Source organism: Cervus canadensis, chromosome 26 (assembly GCF_019320065.1).
Source record: "Cervus canadensis isolate Bull #8, Minnesota chromosome 26, ASM1932006v1, whole genome shotgun sequence".
Taxonomy (NCBI): Eukaryota; Metazoa; Chordata; class Mammalia; order Artiodactyla; family Cervidae; genus Cervus; species Cervus canadensis.
Window position 1 is genome coordinate 30,726,890 of NC_057411.1, and position 22,349 is coordinate 30,749,238.

The following is a 22,349-nucleotide window of genomic DNA, read 5'->3' on the forward strand; positions in this document are numbered from 1 at the left end:
TTTTATTAGTACCGCTTGCATGTAATATGACTATAAGCCTTAGAATTATCTATGTACCTTATACAATCTTCCTTTCCCATTTCCTGGCATATCATTACCTGGAAACTCAAACATCAGAATGTATTCTGTTGTGATTAGATAGTCTCTTTTCTTATAGGTCATGATTATACTCTAACTTATCTAGAAAATGTGTGCAGCATTCTTTCAAATAAGGATTCATACTCATTTACTAGTTAAAGTAATCTAGAGCCGTGTGGTTTGTATAACATAGCTTGAATAGCTACTATTTTTTGTTGTAATTAATAATTAGTTGTGTTTTATTGAAAATTTTTAAGATTTATTATAATATTTTAGGTCCTTGATGTTTTAAGTGATTCTATGCATTGAAAAATTACTTCCTGGTGTTATTTCTGTTCAGAATTTCTCTTTTATGTTATACCTCATTCTGAGAACAGGGATATGTGTTCTCAGATGACATATGTCTAAAAGCATAATGCAGAGAGTCATATAGTTCTTCTACAATAGGTTCTTCCTAAAAAACATGGACGATCAGAATTTGAGTTCCTTGTGTTCTTCTGTAGGAATATTGTATCTTTACTGGACTTGCTAAAGTATAGGCTTGAAAAATGGGGCAGGTGTGGCAAAATAGACCAACTAAGAACTCAAAGCTCACATATCAATTATGTATCTGTCACTTGTGTTGTCATTACTTTTGTTTAGGGCTTCCTTTCTGGCTCAGTGGTAAAGAATCTTCCTGCCAATGCAGGAGACGAGGGTTTGATCCCTGGGTCAGAAGATCCCCTGTAGAAGGAAATGGCAACCCACTCCAGTATTCTTGCTTGAGAAATCCCATGGACAGAGGAGCATGTTGGGTTGTAGTACATGGGGTCGCAAAGAGTCAGACATGACTTAGCAACTGAACACATGTGTACATGCTTTTGTTTACCTTTTTCATTCCATAGGCCATGAAAGCAAGAAGAAGAAGAAGGTCTTTGGGCCTGCACAAATGTGAGAAGAAGAGGCACCTTATGAGTCAGTAAATTTTGTTTGTTATTTTGTTTAACCTTGAATCTGAGACGTAACAACACAGTTTTCAGAGGCAACTAGTTGGACCCAGAAAGAGAAAGTGGCAGTTGCTTCGGCTGTAGTGTGAGCCAAAGCATTTCTCTGTGTGAGTCATTTAGAGAACAAAACCCTTTATGGCAGCAATATGATAATGTATAGTAGTAGTAGTAATGCTCAGTTGTGTTCAACTCTTTGGGACCCCATGGACTGTAGCCTGCCAGGTTCTTCTGTCCATGGGATTTCTCAGGCAAGAATATGGGAGTGAGTTGTCATTTCCGCCTCCTCCAGAGGATCTTCCAGACCCAGGGATCAAAACTGCATCTTCTGTATCTCTTGCATTGGCAGGCAGATTCTTTACCACTAGTGCCACTTGGGAAGCCATGATAATGTCTGATAGATTATAAATGAACAAATAAATGTTTTTATACTTACTGAGGTGATGAACTCTTGTTTCCTTCATTGTCCATAACCCTAAATAAGACCAAAAATGATAAATTCAGTCATGTGGGTAAGCAAGAATAGACAGTATGGAAGAATTTCTACTTTCCCATATTGCTGCATATTCTAAACCCACCCCTTCTGGCCATTTGACAGGGCATATCTACCTAAAGTATGAGGTCAATAATTTTTGGGATAAAAAGCTTTTGCAGTTAATAATGGGTTTGAACAGTGGGCAGGGGCTGTAAGACAGTCATGAAACTCCACTTGTATTGAAGTGGTAACAAACAGGTTGAGTTTAATATGAGCCCAGCCTTCTCTATTTGCAGAGAAGAATAAAATTGCATATTTTAAAGATACATTAGAATATGTCTTTAGGAATGCTGTGACTGTGTGGGGAATAGCTAAGTCAAAGAGATCTGGGCAGAACTGACTCATACTAATGAGTGGGACATTCTTTGTCTTCATGAAACTGTGTTAACACCTAAAATAGTTTCTTTTTCCTCACAACAAAAAATATGTAGACTTATCATTACCAAGAAGACAGTTCTAGGTTTCTCTATAAGATTTGTTTAAATCAGAAAAAAGACTATTTGGCTTCTTGTGACAAAGATCATGACTCTTGGATGTTCATTTAAACAGGATGCAATAGAAGCTTTGGGCTTCCAAGGTAGCGCAGTGGTAAAGAATCCACCTGCCAATGCAGGAGATGGAAGAGATGTGGGTTTGATCCCTGGGTTGGGAAGATCCCCTGGAGGAGGAAATGGTAACCCACTCCAGTATTCTTCCCTGAGAAATCCCATGGACAGAGGAGCCTGGCAGACTACAGTCCATGGGGTCGCAAAGAGTCGGACATGACTGAACACTCACGTACACACAAATAGAAGCTTTGAATAGAAGCATATTCGATATGCTACATAAGCAATAGCTAGCTGTATCTAAGAAGGGTGGACATTTGTGAAATTCAAGTGAGTCTTGGGACACTGAGATTAGTTTTTATCCTAAAAGATGACCTCCCTCCTATTGGTATAAATATGTCATGTCCTGAGTAATGAATCTGAGACAGGTGTCACCATGTATTTTTGGAAGCTTTGTAACATACGGTCTACAAAAGTAGTAAGATTTCAGTGAAGGAGTGGCTAACAGATCATCAACATCTTGAATAAGGGCAGAGTTTCCAGTATATAAAATGTTATCCAAATCCCTTTCCAAATGTAGAAGATCAAACAAAACCTTTCAACATCATCTCAAGGAATTTGGGTCAATGTGAATTGCAGGTCTATATGGTTCTTGACTTACACTGGAAAAGAAAACAAATTAGAACAAAGTTCCATGGCTGTAAAATTCTCAGTAGTATGTAGGAAGCAGGACAGGATAGCAAGGGGAGAGGGTTGGGAATGATGGAAAAAGAAGGTAATATCATAGCATGCAGTGCTTGAAGATGTTTAACATTAAGACTATTTCTGTTAGGTTTCTTGCAATGCCAAGTGGATAGAAATGTTAGGGATTCTTTTTAGGCATTTTCTTTAAGTAAGCAGATGATTCAGCATTGTAATTGATTTGGACTGTGATATGTAAGCAATGCTTATAATGATTGATGTGTACACAGGCAAAAAGCCTGGGAAGACTTCAGACAAACATAGTATTTGCTTTTATTTTTTTCTTATCCTTTCAGATTTGGCTCAAATATCCTCTCTTTTATCGATTCCTATCCTCCTGGGAAAATGAACTACTTTCTTATTTGTGTGCTCCTCTCAATCTTATCTATGTTTTATGTGTATCACTTATTTTTAGTTTCTATCTTCTTTGTTTCTTGAGGATATGACCCTATCTTATGGAAACGTTTTCTAAGAACTAGCAAATTATCTGCCGCATAGTAGGTCTTGAGTGGATGCTTATATAATGAATATGTAATTAGAGGTATAAATATATTAAGACAGGCTAAGTAAATCTTTTCTTTGTGCAGTCTAAATAAATTGTGTGATTATAGTACATATTTTTGTGTAATGACATCCATTATTGTTGCTTAAGTGTGTAATGAGAAAATATGACAGTACTTATGCTGCATCAGTTTCTATACTTAGCATTATTTTCCCTAACCAACTACATTATGTACCAAATGCTCTAATGTCTAGGCTACTCAGAGATATGCAGATCATTTTCATTATGTAAAAGAAAAGTAAATTGAACATAATTTAGCAATCAGTTTACAGCTCTAGATTTCTCTTTCATGCTTTGGGAAGTGGGTTGGTCATTGTCTATTGTACTAATATACATTTTGACCCCTCACCCATAAACCATGTGTCTCAGACTTACTTTCCAACTAGCTTCCAGATAGATTTGGTCGGTAGGCATCCTGGAAAGGGGTGGGTGGAGGGAGAGAGGAAGGATAGGAGAAGCCAGGGTATTTGTCCCCTACTAGCTGATCCTTGGGTGCCATCTTCCTGCAGTGGCTGATTTCCTCTGGGCTTTCAGCTCCCTGCTAGACAGCCTCTGCTTTTCCATCAGGCAATCATGGCTTCTAGTCTAGGGTAATAAGGCTTCTCCCTTTATCCCTCCAGCTCCAGAATTGGTAGTGGTTTCTTGCCTTTGCTAGTCTTTTGATTACTTCACCATCCCCGTTGGCTTCTCAGTTCTTTCCATCACTTACTGCTGCTGCTGCTGCTAAGTTGCGTCAGTTGTGTTCGACTCTGTGCGACCCCACAGACGGCAGCCCACCAGGCTCCTCTGTCCCTGGGATTCTCCAGGGGAGAATACTGGAGTGGGTTGCCATTTCCTTCTCCAATGCATGCATGCATGCATGCCAAGTCGCTCACTACCATGCATTAAATCGCGTCAATTTAAATTACCTGGAGTGGTTTGCTGGCTGGTCCCTGACTGACAAAAATTTTAGCAATCGACTATGTTTTTAATGTAAATTTAAATTTTATGTTATTTTTCTCAGTCTGACATATATTAGCTAAATACTGAAGCCACTTAGAATGATATTAAGGTGAAATACTCTAGGACAGTCATGGATTCACTGTTCTCAGATAAGAGATGGGAGGACCTCTTTAGATTAATAGAATTCATGCTGGCAGAGGTACTAGAAACCTATGCTATCAGTTCCATATTATTACCATGTAAGTGTCCCAGTTGTCTCTAAGTACCATTAGGAAGTCAAGCACTATAGGGTTTGGAGATTGTCAGAAGTCACTTGTAGTTAATATTGTGTCAGCAGCAATTTGTATGCAAGCTCATAAACATCAGTCGATGGAAATAGAAGTGGGAGTGAAGAGTGGCAGTAGAGAAGGAGTAATGACTAGAGACTAGCTGATTCATCTAAAGAGAAGGGCTCTTTAAGAAATCATGCTGGACATAGTGAGAAGAAGCTTGACTTTCATTCTTGATTCAGATATTTCTTTAGCTGTGATTTTGGTCAGGCCACAGGAGATTTTTCTATTCTCCTCTAGAGGATAGAAATCTGTATATCAACCCTGCTACTTTATTTTGAGAATGAAATGGGATAATGTATGTGAGATCTTCTTGCAGTAGACTATATGGAATAAATTATTCTGAAGCCCTGAAAGTCCTGGCTGATAGATACACTTGAGGAGAACAAAAAATTGAGGCAGGATGAAGGGAATACAGCAGAGGCAGAATGACAGACATTATGAATAGGTTTCAAAATAATTAGAATAAGAAAGTAATACTAGATTGACAAAAAAACATGGGAATAGTAGTCCGTAGGTTTTGAAAGGATACAAGAGGAAAACCTAATGTATCTCACATTTTCCCATTTAAATCTTGTAATATGTTCCATTGTTAGTTATAGAACTAGCCTTTTTTAAAACCTCACTGACATATTTTATTCCTTGATCCCTTTGGAGCAGTGGATGCAACCAAATGCTCTCATCTGTATTGTGAAGCAGGAAGTAGAGTGATTAAGTAAGAGAAATAAAACTACTTGAGAAATTAGTCATAGAATTTTAGAGAGAACTGAGGATGCCAAACTCCTACATAAATTGCTTTTGGTTTCCTGGTATACAACTAGTTGCCAACATTTATAAATGTCATTGCTTTGTAATCTCCATGCTGCATGATCTGGTCACTTTGAAAGTAGCTGACTTAATTATTATTGTGTGTGTGTACGTGTAAGAATTCAGCTGCTTAAAGATGGAATTTTCCCTCAAACTCAAGGGGCTAATAAACCTTCTCAATATTTATCTATCTATAAAACTCAGTTTTATTTTTCTAATGTTTCTTTTAAAAAAAATTTTAACAACCATGCCAAGTGTAGTTTTTTCATTGGGTTGAGCCACATGGTATGTTGAATCTTGTCTACTTCTAAAATTCTGTGACTTTTAGTCTAGTACAGATGAATTTTGCTGGAGGAGTGGGCTAGTGGTAGTCAAAGAGGAGAGGTATGATGTGGTGACATGCAACTGTGATATAAAATTGAAATTCACTAAATGAAAATAATTTCTTCTAACTTATCAGGAATAACTATTCAAATGTTTGCACCAAAAGGGGAAAACTGATAGATAATCTCATTCTCTGTGTTAGTGAAAAATTTTTGTAGTAAATAATCTGCTGTATTTTTCAAACCACAACAATAACATATAAACAGTACCACCCTATTTACAACCATTTCTGTAGTTCTAGGCTACAATTAATTTGTGAAGTAGAATATGTTAGAAATGTTCAATAATTTAGGAATTCTTTCTGATTATGATAATTAACACTTTGTGAAATATGATTGAGTATCACTTTGTTATAAGTGATGAGTGTGTAAGAGACATGAATATATATACACAGTCTTACTGAGAAGTGTAGCTCCCAATGTAACTCTAGGACTAATAATTGGCTTTAGGTACTATTGTCATCAAATTCAGGACTAGCTTTTGAGAAGCAGAATTAGTTTTGGAAAAACTAGTGTAAAATCAGAGAACTGGCTTACCTTTCAATATTTCACCAGGAAAAATCATAATTTCAGGTTTGATGAAGTTTCTCAGGACTCTTTGGTAATTTCCCTCATCCACCATTCAAGATGTGTAAGCAAAACAGCTCAATATTAGGAGCATAGGTTGTATGTTTCAACTGGATAAATAATTCATCTGTAATCAAGTTACAAGTTTAACAATAGTTTATGATTCAGTTTCTCATTAATTCAAGAAATGTGAAGCATATTTAGTATTTTTTCTCTCCCTTAATTTTCTACCTCTGTGTCTTCCTCTCTCACTGTTATTAGCACTTGGGTTTTCTCAGCTTCACTCCCCCAACACAGCACAGATTGAACATGCAGCGCACACAACACAGAAGAAAGATGACACCTGGGTCACTAGTCTCCTGGCTCACTTTGCTGATCTGCCTCAACTGCCATCACTAATTAGGTTGAAGAGATGATGACGACCATGGCTGTTACTGCTGTTGCTATATTTAAATGCACTTGGAGAGCCATACATAATTTTTTTCCACTGATGAAATTATTACTCAATTTCTAATCTAGGAAGACAAGAGATTAACTTTCTAGAATTTGGGCACCTTTTTAAAGGATTATGTACTCAATGGTGAGTTATGTCTTCCATTTTAAAAGAGTGTTTATAACATATCTGCAGTTTGATGGATAACAAAATAAACACTCAGATACTCACTGCAGAACCTAAGTAATAGGCTAATGCCAATACCATTGAAACCACTTTTATAGTCCTCTCAAACATCTTCCTTCCCCAGAGGCAATCTCAACCTTAAGTATATAACATGAACAATTCCTCATTGATATCTGTCCTTAAATGACATATTATTTGATTTTTCCTATTTTAATAATTGTATTAGTAAAGTTGTAGTGTGTATACTTCTGATTTGCAATTTGTTTGCTCAACAACTTTTTGAGACTCATCCATGCTGGTGTATTTTATTTAATTTTATCATGGTCTTCCATAATGGGCTTCCCTGGTGGCTCAGATGGTAAAGAATCCACCTGCAATGCAGGAGACCCTGGTTCAATCCCTGGGTCAGAAAGATTCCTTGGAAAAGAGAATGGCAACCCACGCCAGTCTTCTTGCCTGGAGAATTCCATTGACAGAGGAGCCTGGCTGAGTCCCATATCTTTTGGGACCATGGGGTCCCAAAGAGCTGGACATGACTGAGCGACTAACACTTTCACTTTTTCACACTGTAACATTGTATGACCACACTGCATTAATTTATTAATTCATTTGCATTAATTTATTCATTTGCCACCCATAGACATTTGAGTTATTTCAAGATTTTTGTTGTTTCTTGCTATTACAAGCTGTTACTTTTCTACAACTGCATAAGAAATGTCCACAAACTTAGAAATGTAAAACAGCATAATTTGTCACAGTTTGTGGGCCTGAAGTCTGGGCACAGCCTGGCCCAGTTGGTTTTCTTTGCTTAGGATTTCATAAAGGCAAAATAAAGATGTAGGTGAGGGCTGCAGTCTCAGAGGCACACTGTCCTCTTCCAAGCTTATTTCAGTTGTTGTAATTTAGTTCTTTGCAGTTGTTAGACTGAGGTCTCCACTTTCTTGCTGCTGGCCAACTGCAGACCTTTACCACCCCCACTTCCCTGGCATGTGAACCATTCAACAATATAGCATTTTGCTTATTCAAGGCCAGCAAAATTAATATCTTTAGTTTTGAATCTTTTCTACCTCTTGTCAAGGCTCCCTGATTAAGTCAGACTTACCAAGAGTGGCATTCATTTGGATCATGTGGCCCCATTAAGAGAATTTCTTTTGTACACATGTTCAGTAACAATTTGAATTTACCAACTGAGCTATCAGAGTTATGCTTTGGTTTTTGGCCCCAAGGCATATGAGATCTTAGCTCCCTGACCAGGGATTGAATCTATACTCTCTGCATGGGAAGGCAAAGTCTTAACCACTGGACCACCAGGGAAGACCCCCTAGATCATTTTTTTAATTGATATTATAATTCATGAATTACATTTACCAAATCTTTCTTACTAAAAACTTTTATGTATTAATAATATTCAGTGAACTCACTAGATTATCTTACTCTTTTAGTAATTTGTAGGTTTTAAAATTTTTTCTATGAGGACAAATATGTCACTTAACTAATAAAGACAAAATTTCCCCCTTTTCTATCCTGTTTGGTAGTGCCTTTTCTTATCTTATTGAGCTGGGTAGGTCCTCCATACAATGTGAATAGAAGTAGTAATAAGCATTATCTTTATGATTTTGGAAGTAAAGCTTTTTTTAATACTGAGCCATCGAGTATATTTACTCTGGGTGAATTTCCTTTATCCTTGTCTTTGTCTTCACAAACTGATGTAAAATTTTAAAGGAATTCTAACAAAACCTCAATAGGGACTTGGAGGAATTTGACAAGATGATTGTTAAATGTATATGAACAAACAAAAGATTCAGAATAACCAAGATACCACTGAAGAAAAAGAAAAATATGGGGAGACAGGACTTACAAAACTACTCATCAGAAATAAAGAGGACCACTTTATAATGATAAAATATCAATTCATCAATAGGACAAGATAGAATTTCACAGGTGTATGCAACTAACAACAGAGCTCCAAAATACATGAAGCAAAAACTGATAGAACTGAAATAGTTCTGTTATAACCGAAGATTTCACTGATCTCAGTAACTGATGAAACATAGACAGCCAATCAGTAAGTATACAGAACACTTGAACAACTGCTGCTAGCAATCAATTTTAATTGAATTTATGGAACAATTTATCCTCAAACAGCAGAATTATAGTGTACATGGTATAGTTACCAAAATAGGCCTTGTTCTGGGCCAAAAACAACTCAATACATTTAAGGAGATTTAAATTGTACGATGTATATTCTCTGACGATAGTCTAATTAAGTCAGAAATAAGTCACAGAAAATACTAGAAAATACCCAAATATTTGGAAACTGTACAAGATATTTCTAAGTGTCTTATGGGTCAAGGAAAATATTACAAAGGCAATTAGGCAGTATTTTGAATTGAAAGTTTTACTACTTAAAAAAACAGAAATGTCAATGATATTTGTAATGTTATCGCTCGATTGGGTGGTGGGTTCACAAGTGTTTGCTTTGTTATTATTCTTCAAGGCTTTAACATATGTCACATATAACTTTAGTTTATTAAAATTTTACAATTAAATGATAAATGTAAGTTTGTCTAAAATTTTACAATTAAATGATAAATGTAAGTTTGTCTAAAATAAACATGTGGAGGATACTCTGAAGAAAGACTGTATAGACACAATTTATGTATTATTATTTTTTTTTATATAGACACAATTTAAAGTGAATTTGGGCTAGATATATCCATATGATAAATTCCAAGCTTTAAATAAGAGAGAACATTAAATCTCAGGCTACATTACATGAAATCACTTGGTTGTTAATTGTTGCTGCTCTACTTCTAAAAACATTTGACCTTGAATAACACTTAAGAACATACCACACCCCATGCTTGTTGCAAGTTCAGGTTCTCTATAGTCTTTGTTAAAGAATAGAAAAGGAACATATGTGCTCTGTGCAGTTGCTTGTATCATTAGAAAAAAAAAAATCCATAGCATCTGCAATTCCTTGTTTAATTAGATCCTGAAGCAATGGCTACAGCTGAGCCATTTATTGCTTCTGCAAACTGAAGCCAAAAGAGGGAAGATGTTTTTCTGGAGATCACTTTTGAAAGGGGAATATGATGGTAACAGCATAGGTGGGACAACTCTGACTAAAGAACTTAGGCTGACCTCTGCTGTAATGGGAACAACTCCAGAGAGGTGGCATGTTCAACATCTGGTAGCAAGGCATATGCGAGTGGGACCAAAACTTACAGTGATATAAAAGCAGGAAAAACTCAGATTTTACTACAGTGACCAACCAAAGGATAATTGTCAGTAAATGTCAGCTCCTGTTTCAGTTTTTATCTTAATATGAATAAACACTTTCATTCTTAAGCCATATTTCAATTTAATATGAGCTATTTTTTTGAATTGTGTGTATAAAAAAATATCCTGAGGTATGCTCAATACGGGCTTCCCAGGTGGTGCTAGTGGTAAAGAACCCGCCTGCCAGTGCAGGAGACATAAAAGATGTGGGTTCGATGTCTGGGTGGGGAAGACTCTCTGGAGAAGGAGATGGGCAACCCACTCCAGTGTTCTTGCCTGGAGAATCCCATGGACAGAGGAGCCTGGAGGGTTATGGTCCATGGGATGCCAAAGAGTCGTACTCAGCTGAAGGGACTTAGGACGGACAGATGCTCAATACAAACACAAATACAAACACAAATTGAATCACTGCGAGTTTATTAGATTTTCCCCTTGAAATTAATGGTTACATGTTTTCTGTTATTAATAATTTAAAATTATTTTTGGATAAAAAAATATAGTCTTCAAATATTAGGTTGGCCCAAAATTTCATTGAGATTTTTCTGTAATGACAAACAAAAAACCTGAACAAACTTTTTGGCCAATCCAAGAGCTATTCTTTCCCCAGGCAACATTTACCATAACAAAATGTTTGTTGCCCAAAGTTGTTATATGCATTTTCTTAGTCCTTGAAGATTAAAGTGTAAATAATCCTTCTCAATGTTGACAAACTTGTTTCTTAGATTCAAAGCTTGCTTTTTAGAAAAGATTATATCATAAAGATTGTATTGAGTGTTTTCACTATTGGCTGTAAAGTATCCAGTCCTAATGAGATGGATGAAGCTGGAGCCCATTATACAGAGTGAAGTAAGCCAGAAAGATAAAGAACATTACAGCATACTAACACATATATATGGAATTTAGAAAGGTGATAACGATAACCCTATATGCAAAACAGAAAAAGAGACACAGAAATACAGAACAGACTTTTGAACTTTGTGGGAGAATGTGAGGGTGGGATATTTCAAAAGAACAGCATGTATACTATCTATGGTGAAACAGATCACCAGTCCAGGTGGGATGCATGAGACAAGTGCTCGGGCCTGGTGCACTGGGAAGACCCAGAGGAATCGGGTGGAGAGGGAGGTGGGAGGGGGGATCGGGATTGGGAATACATGTAACTCCATGGCTGATTCATATCAATGTATGACAAAACCCACTGGAAAAAAAAAAAAATAAAAAAAATTAAAAAAAAAAAAAGGTTAAATAATAAAAACTTTTAATTTTCACGGTCCCTCAGAAAAACGACATTTTTATAATATTAAATGGGACCAGGAAAGCATGTCAGATTTATAAAACTGTTTGTTCCCACAAAACTATAAGAGTGGAAGGCTTTTAAAAAGGGCTGGCATAAGGCACTTCATTATTTTGAATGCCCGATTAATGTTCATAGTTTTCCGTTGCTCACTTTTATGTGGGGGTTGGTCTGAAAAGCAGTATATTATGCAATGGTTTTGTCATGTATCAGGGAGGATATTAACAGTCTAATGCTAAACAGGTTCTGAGGAAATGAAGAGGGAAAAAAATGACTTACTATATTTACCCTGAAACAAGATTCAATCTGCCACTGTATTTAATGCTATATTTTTCATTATCTCACAAGCATATGTTGAAACCGCTACAGATGATGAAGTTAGCTGCTGGGCAGAGTTATCATCAATGCGTTCCATCTTTATTTTAATAAGAGGAAGGAGCAAATTGTTTGTGACCTTTGTCAAGGGCTTCCTGGAAGATAGGATACCTAGCCACAAAATCACTAGCCTGGAGCCCTACTGAATATTCAAAACCACTGTTCCTAGAATAAAACATCTTATAACAAAGCTGTGTGTTGTTTCTGATAGAGTCTTGTCTTGAACAAAAGGTCCAGAAGCTCAAGGTAAAATATCTTTTCTTTCTTCCTTCTTTAAAAATAATACATGTGTAATATTTGTTAGTGGTTATGTTGGGCCTGTAAGGAAAACCCATTTCCCCAAGGTCAACACATCCTTGAAAATAATGATGCCTGCTACCACTCAGGACACTGGAATCTTATTTAACCTTGACACATTTTTAAAGCCAAGCCTGAGGTTAGGTGGAATCACCATATCTAAATAGCAATACAGAGTAGCATCTATTGAGTGCTTACCACTGCTGCTGTGCTAAGCTCTTTCCTCGGTTATCTCATATAATCCTTACTCTGGAGATAAATCCTGTGATTATCTCTGTTTCATAGATTGGCAAACTGCACAGAGTAAGACCAAGTAATTTGCCTAAGGTTACCCAGTCATTGTTGGAGATCAGACAATGCAGCTGAGACTCAGTGCATCTGATTCTGGGTGCCTCATTACTGTGCTTGGAGAAGGAAATGGCAACCCACTCTAGTATTCTTGCCTGGAGAACCCCAGGGACGGGGGAGCCTGGTGGGCTGCCGTCTATGGGGTCGCACAGAGGCGGACACGACTGAAGCGACTTAGCAGCAGCAGCAGCATTACTGTGCTATGCTGAAGTCACCTGAATTTCTCAAATTGCTGTCTTTTAGGATGATCACAGTTATTATTTAAATGATATATGTGGTATTTCTGTCAATTAAAGGATCAGAGAGTTGTGAGAAGTCTTTGGCTTCTGTGGCATACACTCAATTATCCCACTAAATTTGAAAGAGCAGTGGATAGCCTATGTTTCCCTGTAGGACTACTGCATTTCCGTCGTATAGTTATCATAACCCACCTGTCTTGAAAATGTTTTAGTCATATATTTAGTCCTATCTGGAGACCAAAATATCTTAAAAAATGACATTCATTTTATTGCCATGGACTAAATGTCTCCTCATCTTGGGGAAGTGATTAGGTTTGATGAGGTCATGAGAGTAGAATCCTCACGATGAAATTATTGTCCTTGTGAACTAAGTCTCTGTGTTTCTCCCTCTCTCTCTCTCTCTCTGTACCATGTGAGAGGCAGCTGTCTGCAAGACAAAAAGATGACCCTCACTAGACAATGAATCTACTAGCACATTGATTTTAGACTTCTCAGCCTCCAGAACTGAGAGAAATAGAGGTTTGCTCTTTGAGCCACCCATCCTATGTTATTCTGTTATAGCAGCCTGAACTGAATAAGACAAATGCCATCCGCTTTATGGTCATCACACAAGTGAGAAAGTCTGAGCTAATATAAGCAGGGATTTACAGAACTGACTTAGTGGAAAAGACCCTGACGCTGGAACAGATTGAAGGCAAAAGGAATAGAGGATAGCAGAGGATGAGATGGTTGGATAGCTTCACCAACTCTGCACATGAACTTGGGTAACCTCTGGGAGAAACTGAAGGACAGGGAGGTCTGGCGTGTTGCAGTCCATGGGGTCGCAGGGTCAGACACAACTGAGCGACTCAACGACAACCATGGGCTAACACTAAGAACTCTGAATGAGGTGTCCCCAAGACATGACTCGGTTTCTTCTTCATTGAAGAAACATGTATTGCTCACTCTTGATTTCTTAAAAAAAAACAAAGAAGATCACTTTTCATTTAAAGAGGAAATCATAGTAATTTCTTTTTTAAATAGTCACGTAAAATATCCTTTTAAATGCACTAAACACTTCCATATCACTATTTCATAGAAACTCCACTCTCTCATTATTAAATAGATATTTCAAGAATTATATTATGAACAAGGGCCTTGAATTTGCCCAAACTAAATGACTAAAGCCCCTGACACTGAATTTCAATCATGTAATTTTATGTACGTACATCTGTTAGTTGAAAAATTGAATATACACTGTCAAAATTTTTTAAACTGAAAGCTGTTTTGTAACATATTTTAAATGGGAAAAATGGAATACAGTGTTATTCTCCTAGCTTGTTTCATTCTTGTTTGTTTTTTTTTTTTAGCTTTAGCAAAGAATTCTTGTCACAACATTAAAGAAATATGGACAGTCTTCAGCAATGAAATTGATAATGAACAAAAATGAAAATAAAACCATGGTTAATCATAAAAGATAGAGTGAGAAGAGCAAAATTAGGGTTTGGAAGTGATGAAAATCTTTAAGTAGCAACTTTTTAAGAGTATAGAATTAGAACAACATTGTCTAGTCCAACATGACAATCCTTTAAGTGATGACATATCAATGCTGCCTACTGATTCAGGTCCTCTTTACAGGGTTAGTCCTGAATGGCTTGACCTAATTTGAACATGACACTGCTTTTTTAGCTGTCAAATCTCTCAGATCCATTTTTTTTTATCGATAATTTATTCAGTTTTGATCTGGCCTAGCCTCTTAGGGGCGACACATGAATTTTTCTTCCAGTGACCTCACTCTCAGGAGCACATTCATGGAGGAACAGGAAAAATATCTGCCCTGATATGAACTGGCTCACAGGGTGGGCATGCCCACATGCTTTGCCTTGGACTCATGGTCAGAACTCACACAGATGTGATAGGAATTCTCATTGCTGTCTCATCAGTTGATGCTGATTGATTTAATACTGTGTGGCTGCTATAAGAAGTTTGCAAGGGAAAATATGTTTTTGAAGATAATAATATTCATAGACTCTAAACTTTCATAAGAAAAATTTGAGAGAAGGAATGTTACCTGAAAGTGGTCTCCTACTTGTGTCTTCTTCTTTTTTTTTTTAAATTGAAGTATAGTTGACTTACAATATCAGTTTCAGTTGTGTATGTGTGTGTTAGTCACTCCGTCGTGTCTGACTCTTTATGACTCCGTGGACTGTAGCCTGCCAGGTTCCTCTGTCCATGGGATTCTCCAGACAAGAATACTGGAGTGGGTTGCCATTTCCTACTCCAGGGGATCTTCTTAAGACAGGATTAAACCCACGTTTCTTGCATCTCCTGCATTGCCAGGCCATCAGGGAAGCACATTCACTTGTACAAGAGTGATTTAATATTTTTATAGCATACAGTCTTTGTTTTCCTCTGTCTTGCTTATTACACATCAGACAGAGTGATTACAATGCTATTGACTATATTGCCTATGCTGCACATTACATCCTTGTGACTTACTTATTTCACAACTGGTAGCTTGTAGCTCTTAATCTCATTCACATTATTTCCTCCCTCCCCCACCACCCTTCCCTCTGGCAACCACTAGTTCTTTGCGAGTCAGATTCTGTATTGTTTTGTTTGTTCACTTGTTTTATTTTTTCAATTCCACATGTAAGTGAAAAATTTCACTAAGCATGATACCCACCAGGTCCATTCATGTTGTTGCAAATGTCAAGATTTCATTCTTTTTTATAGCTAATATTCCTTTGTATGTATGTGTAGCCTGTGTGTGTGTATATATATATATGTACATACATATATATACACACATATATATGTATGTATGTATGAGTGACTCAGTGACCACGTGACCACCAGAGAAGCTCATGTGTGTGTGTGTGTGTATATATATATATGAATATAATTAATAATATAAAATATATGTTTATACATAAAAATATGTGTGTGTATATATATATAAGTCTATACACACATGGGCTTCCCTGGTGGCTCAGTGATAAAGAATCTGCTTGCAATAAAGGAGATAAGGAGACCTGGGTTTGACCCCTGGATCAGGAAGATCCCCTGGAGGAGGGCATGGCAACCCACTCTGGTATTCATGCCTGGAGAATCCCATGAACAGAGGAGCCTGGTGGGCTACAATCCACAGGGTGGCACAGAGTTGGACGCAATGAAGTGACTTAGCACGCATGCAAGCATGCATATACACACACACATATAAGTATGTATGAGTGTTTATACACACATACATATTTGTATATACATATATTTGTGTGTATATATGTGTGTTGTGTGTGTATATGTATATATATATCACAATGTTTTATCTGTTCATCTGCCTTCTTGTGTTATCATATACTTAACTAACTCTGCTTTTGCTGTTGGGATTGTAGTCTGTTCACACTAAGTTAGAAACCATTATTAAAGAAATAAAAGTTACGTAAAGGAAATGGACTGGAACTTGGAGTGAGGAAGACTAATTTCGGGCTATCCATTGGGAAAGCACAGAAAAACCTCTTTCTGAGATATTCATGGTTGCTGCTGCTGCTGCTAAGTCACTTCAGTCGTGTCCGACTCTGTGCGACCCCATAGACGGCAGCCCACTATTCATGGTTAGATGTCTGCAAACAGAGCTCTTAATCCCTATTTCACAATATATTTTTTAACATTAGAAAAAAATACATTAAAGACACCATAGATCTTAATAGACATTGAGTAATCAACTAATGCTTGAGAATGTTTTCATCTAGATGCAAATGTATTTAGTCTTATTTTATATATGTAATTCTGACTTCCTGTAATATACTGAACCATTGCTAATCCTAAAATGAGAGTCACACCTATTCATTAATTAATTCATTCATTCACGTTGCATATTCAGAATATATGAAAAGTATGCACAGGAACACCCACATCCATATTTGCCTCTAAATTAAGATGCTTTATGGAGTCCCCGAGCCCATTTCGTTTTTTTCTCCACTATGTCCACAAATCCTAGGATAAGACATTTTTGATTCAGAGCCTCTATTCCATGGCATTTGTTTGGATGATTAAATTGGTATAGCAGCACTAATAACGCTATCTGCCAAATGGTTCTGCATTCCTTTGTCTTCTCTGATTATGCCACTGTTGGCTAAAGAATCAGGGAAGAAACTTCTAAAATTTGATTTTCTTTTGTAGAAGCTGATTGGCTGTATTCCAAGGGAACAAAGCCAGATTGTCTTTGGAAATTGAAACCAAAACCCTGGACTTGAGATCAGAGACCTTAGTGCTATCATTCATTAATACTGTTTTGATATCCAGCTCTTGAAAAATCCTCTGTATGAACAATTGGGGAGTCTAGCAAAATAGTTTTGACATTTTGTTAACATTAGTGCTTCAACACTGAACCATCTGCTGGAGAGTTCTGAGTCTGAATGAAAGGTGTAAACCTGGATTAGCTTCGATATGGTTTTCTATCAAGTTTGGCTTATTCCCATCTCACTGGATGTTTTCCAGGTCCCTTTGGAAGCCAAGATTGCCACTGTAGAGTGTAATGCCATATGTTAAGATTCATATGACATATTACCTAAAAGTCATGAATTATCATACCGTGTCTCTTTATGGAGCTGTGATTAGAAATGTTTATGTAAATGCACCTCCAAAGAAAAATGGTACCCACTGTTAGGTAACATAATGCATGGTAAAAATGACAAGATTCTCTGACTCAGTATATCTTGAAAATAGTCTAATCCTGAGATAATGAAATATCAAAATCACAGCCTTTTCCTAAATGTACTGATCTTAAAGAGGAGAGGATATATCAGAAAAGTCCTTGGGAGTAAGCCAGAAACTTCTCTGAAACAATAAAATCACCAAGAATAATGATTCTAAATGACTCTAAAAGCTAAATGCTAAATTATATGTCTGGTGTGTGTGTGTGTGTGTGTGTGTGTGTGTGTATGCACATGCTCCATTGTGTCTGAAAATTCTTTGCAACCCCTGGACTGTAGCCTGCCAGGTTTCTCTACCCACGAGATTCTCCAGGCAAGAATACTAGAGTGGGTCACCATATCCTACTCTAGGGAATCTTCTCGAGACAGGGATCAAACCCATGTTTCTTGCATCTCCTGCATTGGCAGGCGGATTCTTTACCATTGTGCCACCTGGGAAGCCTGAGCTTTATGTCTAAGGGCAAGTTAAAAATTGCAGAACGTACTGTGTCACGCAAAAAAACATAAATGAATGTTTTGTTCTGTTGAATATTTCAAAATGTTATATTTATATATGTATATATATACACACACATATTTATCTACATACAAACATACACATAGTATTTTCTAGTTGTTAATAAAAGACTCTGCAGGTTATAAGTAGACCTTGACACTTTTCTCTAATGTTATTCAAGAAATGGATAAATGGAGCTCATCTTGGGATCTAAAAATATGGCACAATATTTTGACTTTTAAGACTTTGGAACTAATAGCTGTGTATTTCTTTGTGCACAAATAGAAAGTAACTATGTCAAGCTACTATTGCTACTAGTAGAAACAATAGACTTGGAAAGCTTCAATCATATCTCCTATTCTAGTCCCTTGCTGTGAAACTTGTTAAGGCATAAGGATTAGACTAACTTTGGGCATAGAGAATGCTTCTATATTCTAACCAATGTTCTATATTATCTAATTTAACTAATTAATGTTCATAGACATTTACTGACAGACCTAAATTTATACTTTTCTTAGGGCCTCTGGAATAGTATAGTTTTTTAGATTATAGTTCTATAGATTAATGCCAAATGTTAAAATACCAATCATTGTAAGAGACAAAGATAAATCTTTGAGAACAAAAAGTCAGGCTTGTTTAACCTCTGGATGTGTGACATTAATTTTTTTTCTATACATGAATTAATCATGAAAGATTAATTAAGGTTGGTAATTCTCTATATCAGCTGTAGGAGAGATATACATTTCTGAGGAGTTAGTTGCTTAGTTGTGTCCGACTTTTACCCTATGGACTGTAGCCCACCAGGCTCCTCTGTTCATGGAGTTCTTCAGGCAAGAATACTGGAGTGGGTAGCCAATTCCCTTCTTCAGGGGATCTTCCCAACCCAGGGATTGAACCCAGGTATCCTGCATTGCTGCTGCTGCTAAGTTGCTTCAGTCATGTCTGACTCTGTGCGACCCCATGGACAGCAGCCCACCAAGCTCCTCCGTCCATGGGATTTTCCAGGCAAGAGTACTGGAGTGGGTTGCCATTGCCTTCTCCAATGCATGAAAGTGGACAATGAAAGTAAAGTCGCTCAGTCGTGTCTGACTCTCAGCAACCCCATGGACTGCAGCTTACCAGGCTCCTCGGTCCATGGGATTTTCCAGGCAAGAGTACTGGAGTGGGTTGCCATTGCCTTCTCCAATCCTGCATTGCAGGCAAATTCTTTACCATCTGAGCCAGCTGTAGGAGAAATACACATTTCTATACATAACAATAGTTAATTTCGTCCTTAATATTTTCTAGGTATATTTTAAGTGACCTAATAAATTTGACATTCAAATGTAAGGAATGTTCCCACATATAACTAGTCCAAATTATAGAAGTCCCAAATCTTTAGGGAATTGTATGGAGCAAGATATTTGTATACAAACATGCATAAAAATACACGCATTTCATCTAGTTACAAAATGAATAGCTCCCCCAGAACTTGCTGGCCCATATTTTCCTCGCTCCAATCAGACTTAGTGGGCATATACTCAAGGTTCAGTGTCACTGTGGGATCAGCATGATCGGCTGTCACTGGTTTCCCTGACATCTGTCCCTACAGTGAGACAAGCTGCAGCATGAATTATTGAAGACATACGCATGCAGATCTGTGTCATGATCACGCCAAATAATACATGTTGCCATACTCAAGAGCTGAAAGTAGTCATGGTCGACATCGTCTTTAACCTTTTTGACAATCTGCTACTGGGTTACAAATTTAAAAGAGAATCACATCATTACGTTTCATGATTGGCTTTTCAGGTTAAATAAAAAAAATCTTCTCCCCCACCCCCTCCAAAGAGTTTTTATCTGCTCTCTTCAGCAGATATTTGCCAAATAGTTTGAACATGCATATTTTGTTAAATCTTTCTGTTTCATCAGATGATTAATATTCTATAGTTAAATGATACAAACAGAATAAGTCTCCTCATTTGTAAAGAGATTTCAATTTGGCAGATTAGTAGATGTTTCTTCACTAACAAGGTGTCTTTAATAGGGGGATCTTGAAGCAGCTTACAAAAAATAATGCCTGTATTGGTCATCTTTTCTAAAATTAATGTGGAATTTAAACAAGAACTTGGTTGGTATTCTCATCCAACACGAAATGTACTACAGAATAACAGCTCAAGGGTCCATCAGTTGAATATTTTATACTACGGTGAAACAGTGCTATTATAATACAACCCCCCAAATCCTCACAAAATTGTATCTAGCACTCAAATTTTTATCTATTATTTGTTATAGTTTTATGTTTATCTATTAAAGACTAAATGATATATAAATATTTATAATTCTGGAGCAAATGTTATTGCTATATTACTCATGATTTTACTGTTTAATTGAATGATTCAAATATAACTCACGTTATATTTAAACAAGTTGGTTAATCTCTCTGTTTCTCAGTTTCGTTGTTATTAAATGGCATATTTGCCAGCTGTGCAGAATTGTTATATAGGTAGAATAAACCAGTAGATATAAAAATGCTCTTCACAAATTGAGAACACTGCTATTATATTTAATATCTATAATAGCTGTTTATAAGCTACAGCTGTTATGACGTTCCTCCAGAGATATTTATTTGTGTTTTAACAAGAGGATCTCAGAAATGTCCCAATAATTCTAGCTACTCTGTCTTGCTTTCTACTCCATTCTTATTTCTGTTTTTAGGTTGATTGTCAGCCACAGGAACTTGTGTGGTATCTGTGGCTCTCAGAAATAAATTTCTGGAATGGTGCTTGCATGCGTGCGTGCTTAGTCACTTCAGTCATGTCCAACTCTCTGCGACCCTATGGACCATGGCCTGCCAGGCTCCTCTGTCCATGGGATTCTCCAGGCAAGAATACTGGAGTGGGGTGCCATTTCCTTCTCCTGGAATGGTGCTTAGAAGAATGGAATTGGATATCAATGGGAGAAAATTCCTATTGGTTATCTCATGTGTCTGTACATCTTTTGAGAAGAACTGACTGCCTTTGTTCTAGACTATTATTTAAAGTATATTTCCACAGTGAACAGACTTGGAAGGTAACATTTTCCTCCAGAGCAGTGGACATACATACTAACTGTCTAGTGTAAAATATTTGAGTTTTCTGAGCTCAGAGTTCCTGTCTATGATGCGTCCCACTGCACATGAAGGTATCATCTAGCCCTTTGGTTGTGGTCCCATTGGAACTGGGGTTCAGCACAAATGATAATTCTATGACTACTGCCGCTGTTGTAATAAACCATCCTTCATCTTTGACCCAGGATGTTTTTGCTAGTATGCCTGAAACTGTAGTGAGCTAACTTGTTAGACTGCAAGGACAGTAAAATCTCAGATCCTTCATAATTCTTGGTAGATACTTCTAGGAAAAAATCCCCACTGTGTCCCTGTTCCAAAGTATTTATCTCTTTCATGGTGAGAGATTGAACGCCAGGGGAACAGGCAAGCAGGGAAACTGACTTTGAAATAAAGGAATTACAAGGCAAGAAAGAAAGAATGGAGGCAAGTTCACTACTCAATCCTGCTGATGCCAGGTTGTCAATAAAAGAAAGTTTAAATGTAGTGCAAACCTGATGATATTGGAAATAGCTGTTTCTTGTGGACAGATATGGGTAATAAATTCCTGAATCTGTACTTTTAACCGGTCTTCAGCCACCACACAGTCAAGGCCTTCTGACCATAAACCAAAACAGCTCCGATGCAGTTCACAGCTGTTGCCCTGAAAGTTGCTTGTTCCGCTCCTGACTTTCTCCCATCCAGTTCCTAGATCTTGACTTTATTATCTAGTTAATTCCCTGTTTCTTCAGTTTGAACCTGGTTTTTCTGACTGTGAACATCAGCATATTTTGGTTTAAAAGGGAGCTTTCATTTCTTTCTTGGATTAAAGGGTAGAAATTGTTGGGTTTTGTTTTATTGGTTTTTTTTTTTTTTTTTGATAGCTGGTATATTTTTCTTTCTCTCTGCGATTCTCTGTCTCTCTTTTTAATGGTAAAAATACCACAAAGTTTCTTTGGACAGATCATTCTCACCTTATTCTCAACATCATGATTGCATCAGATCAGTCCCATTCTCCCCTTATTCTCAACATCATGGTTGCATCAGATCAGTTCTGTTTCAAGTTCCTTTGGTGAAATTAATAAGCATATTTTACCCTTCTCTCTACACCAGGGTTTCTCTTGTGGCTCAGCTGGTAAAGAGTCCGCCTGCAATGCGGGAGTCCTGGG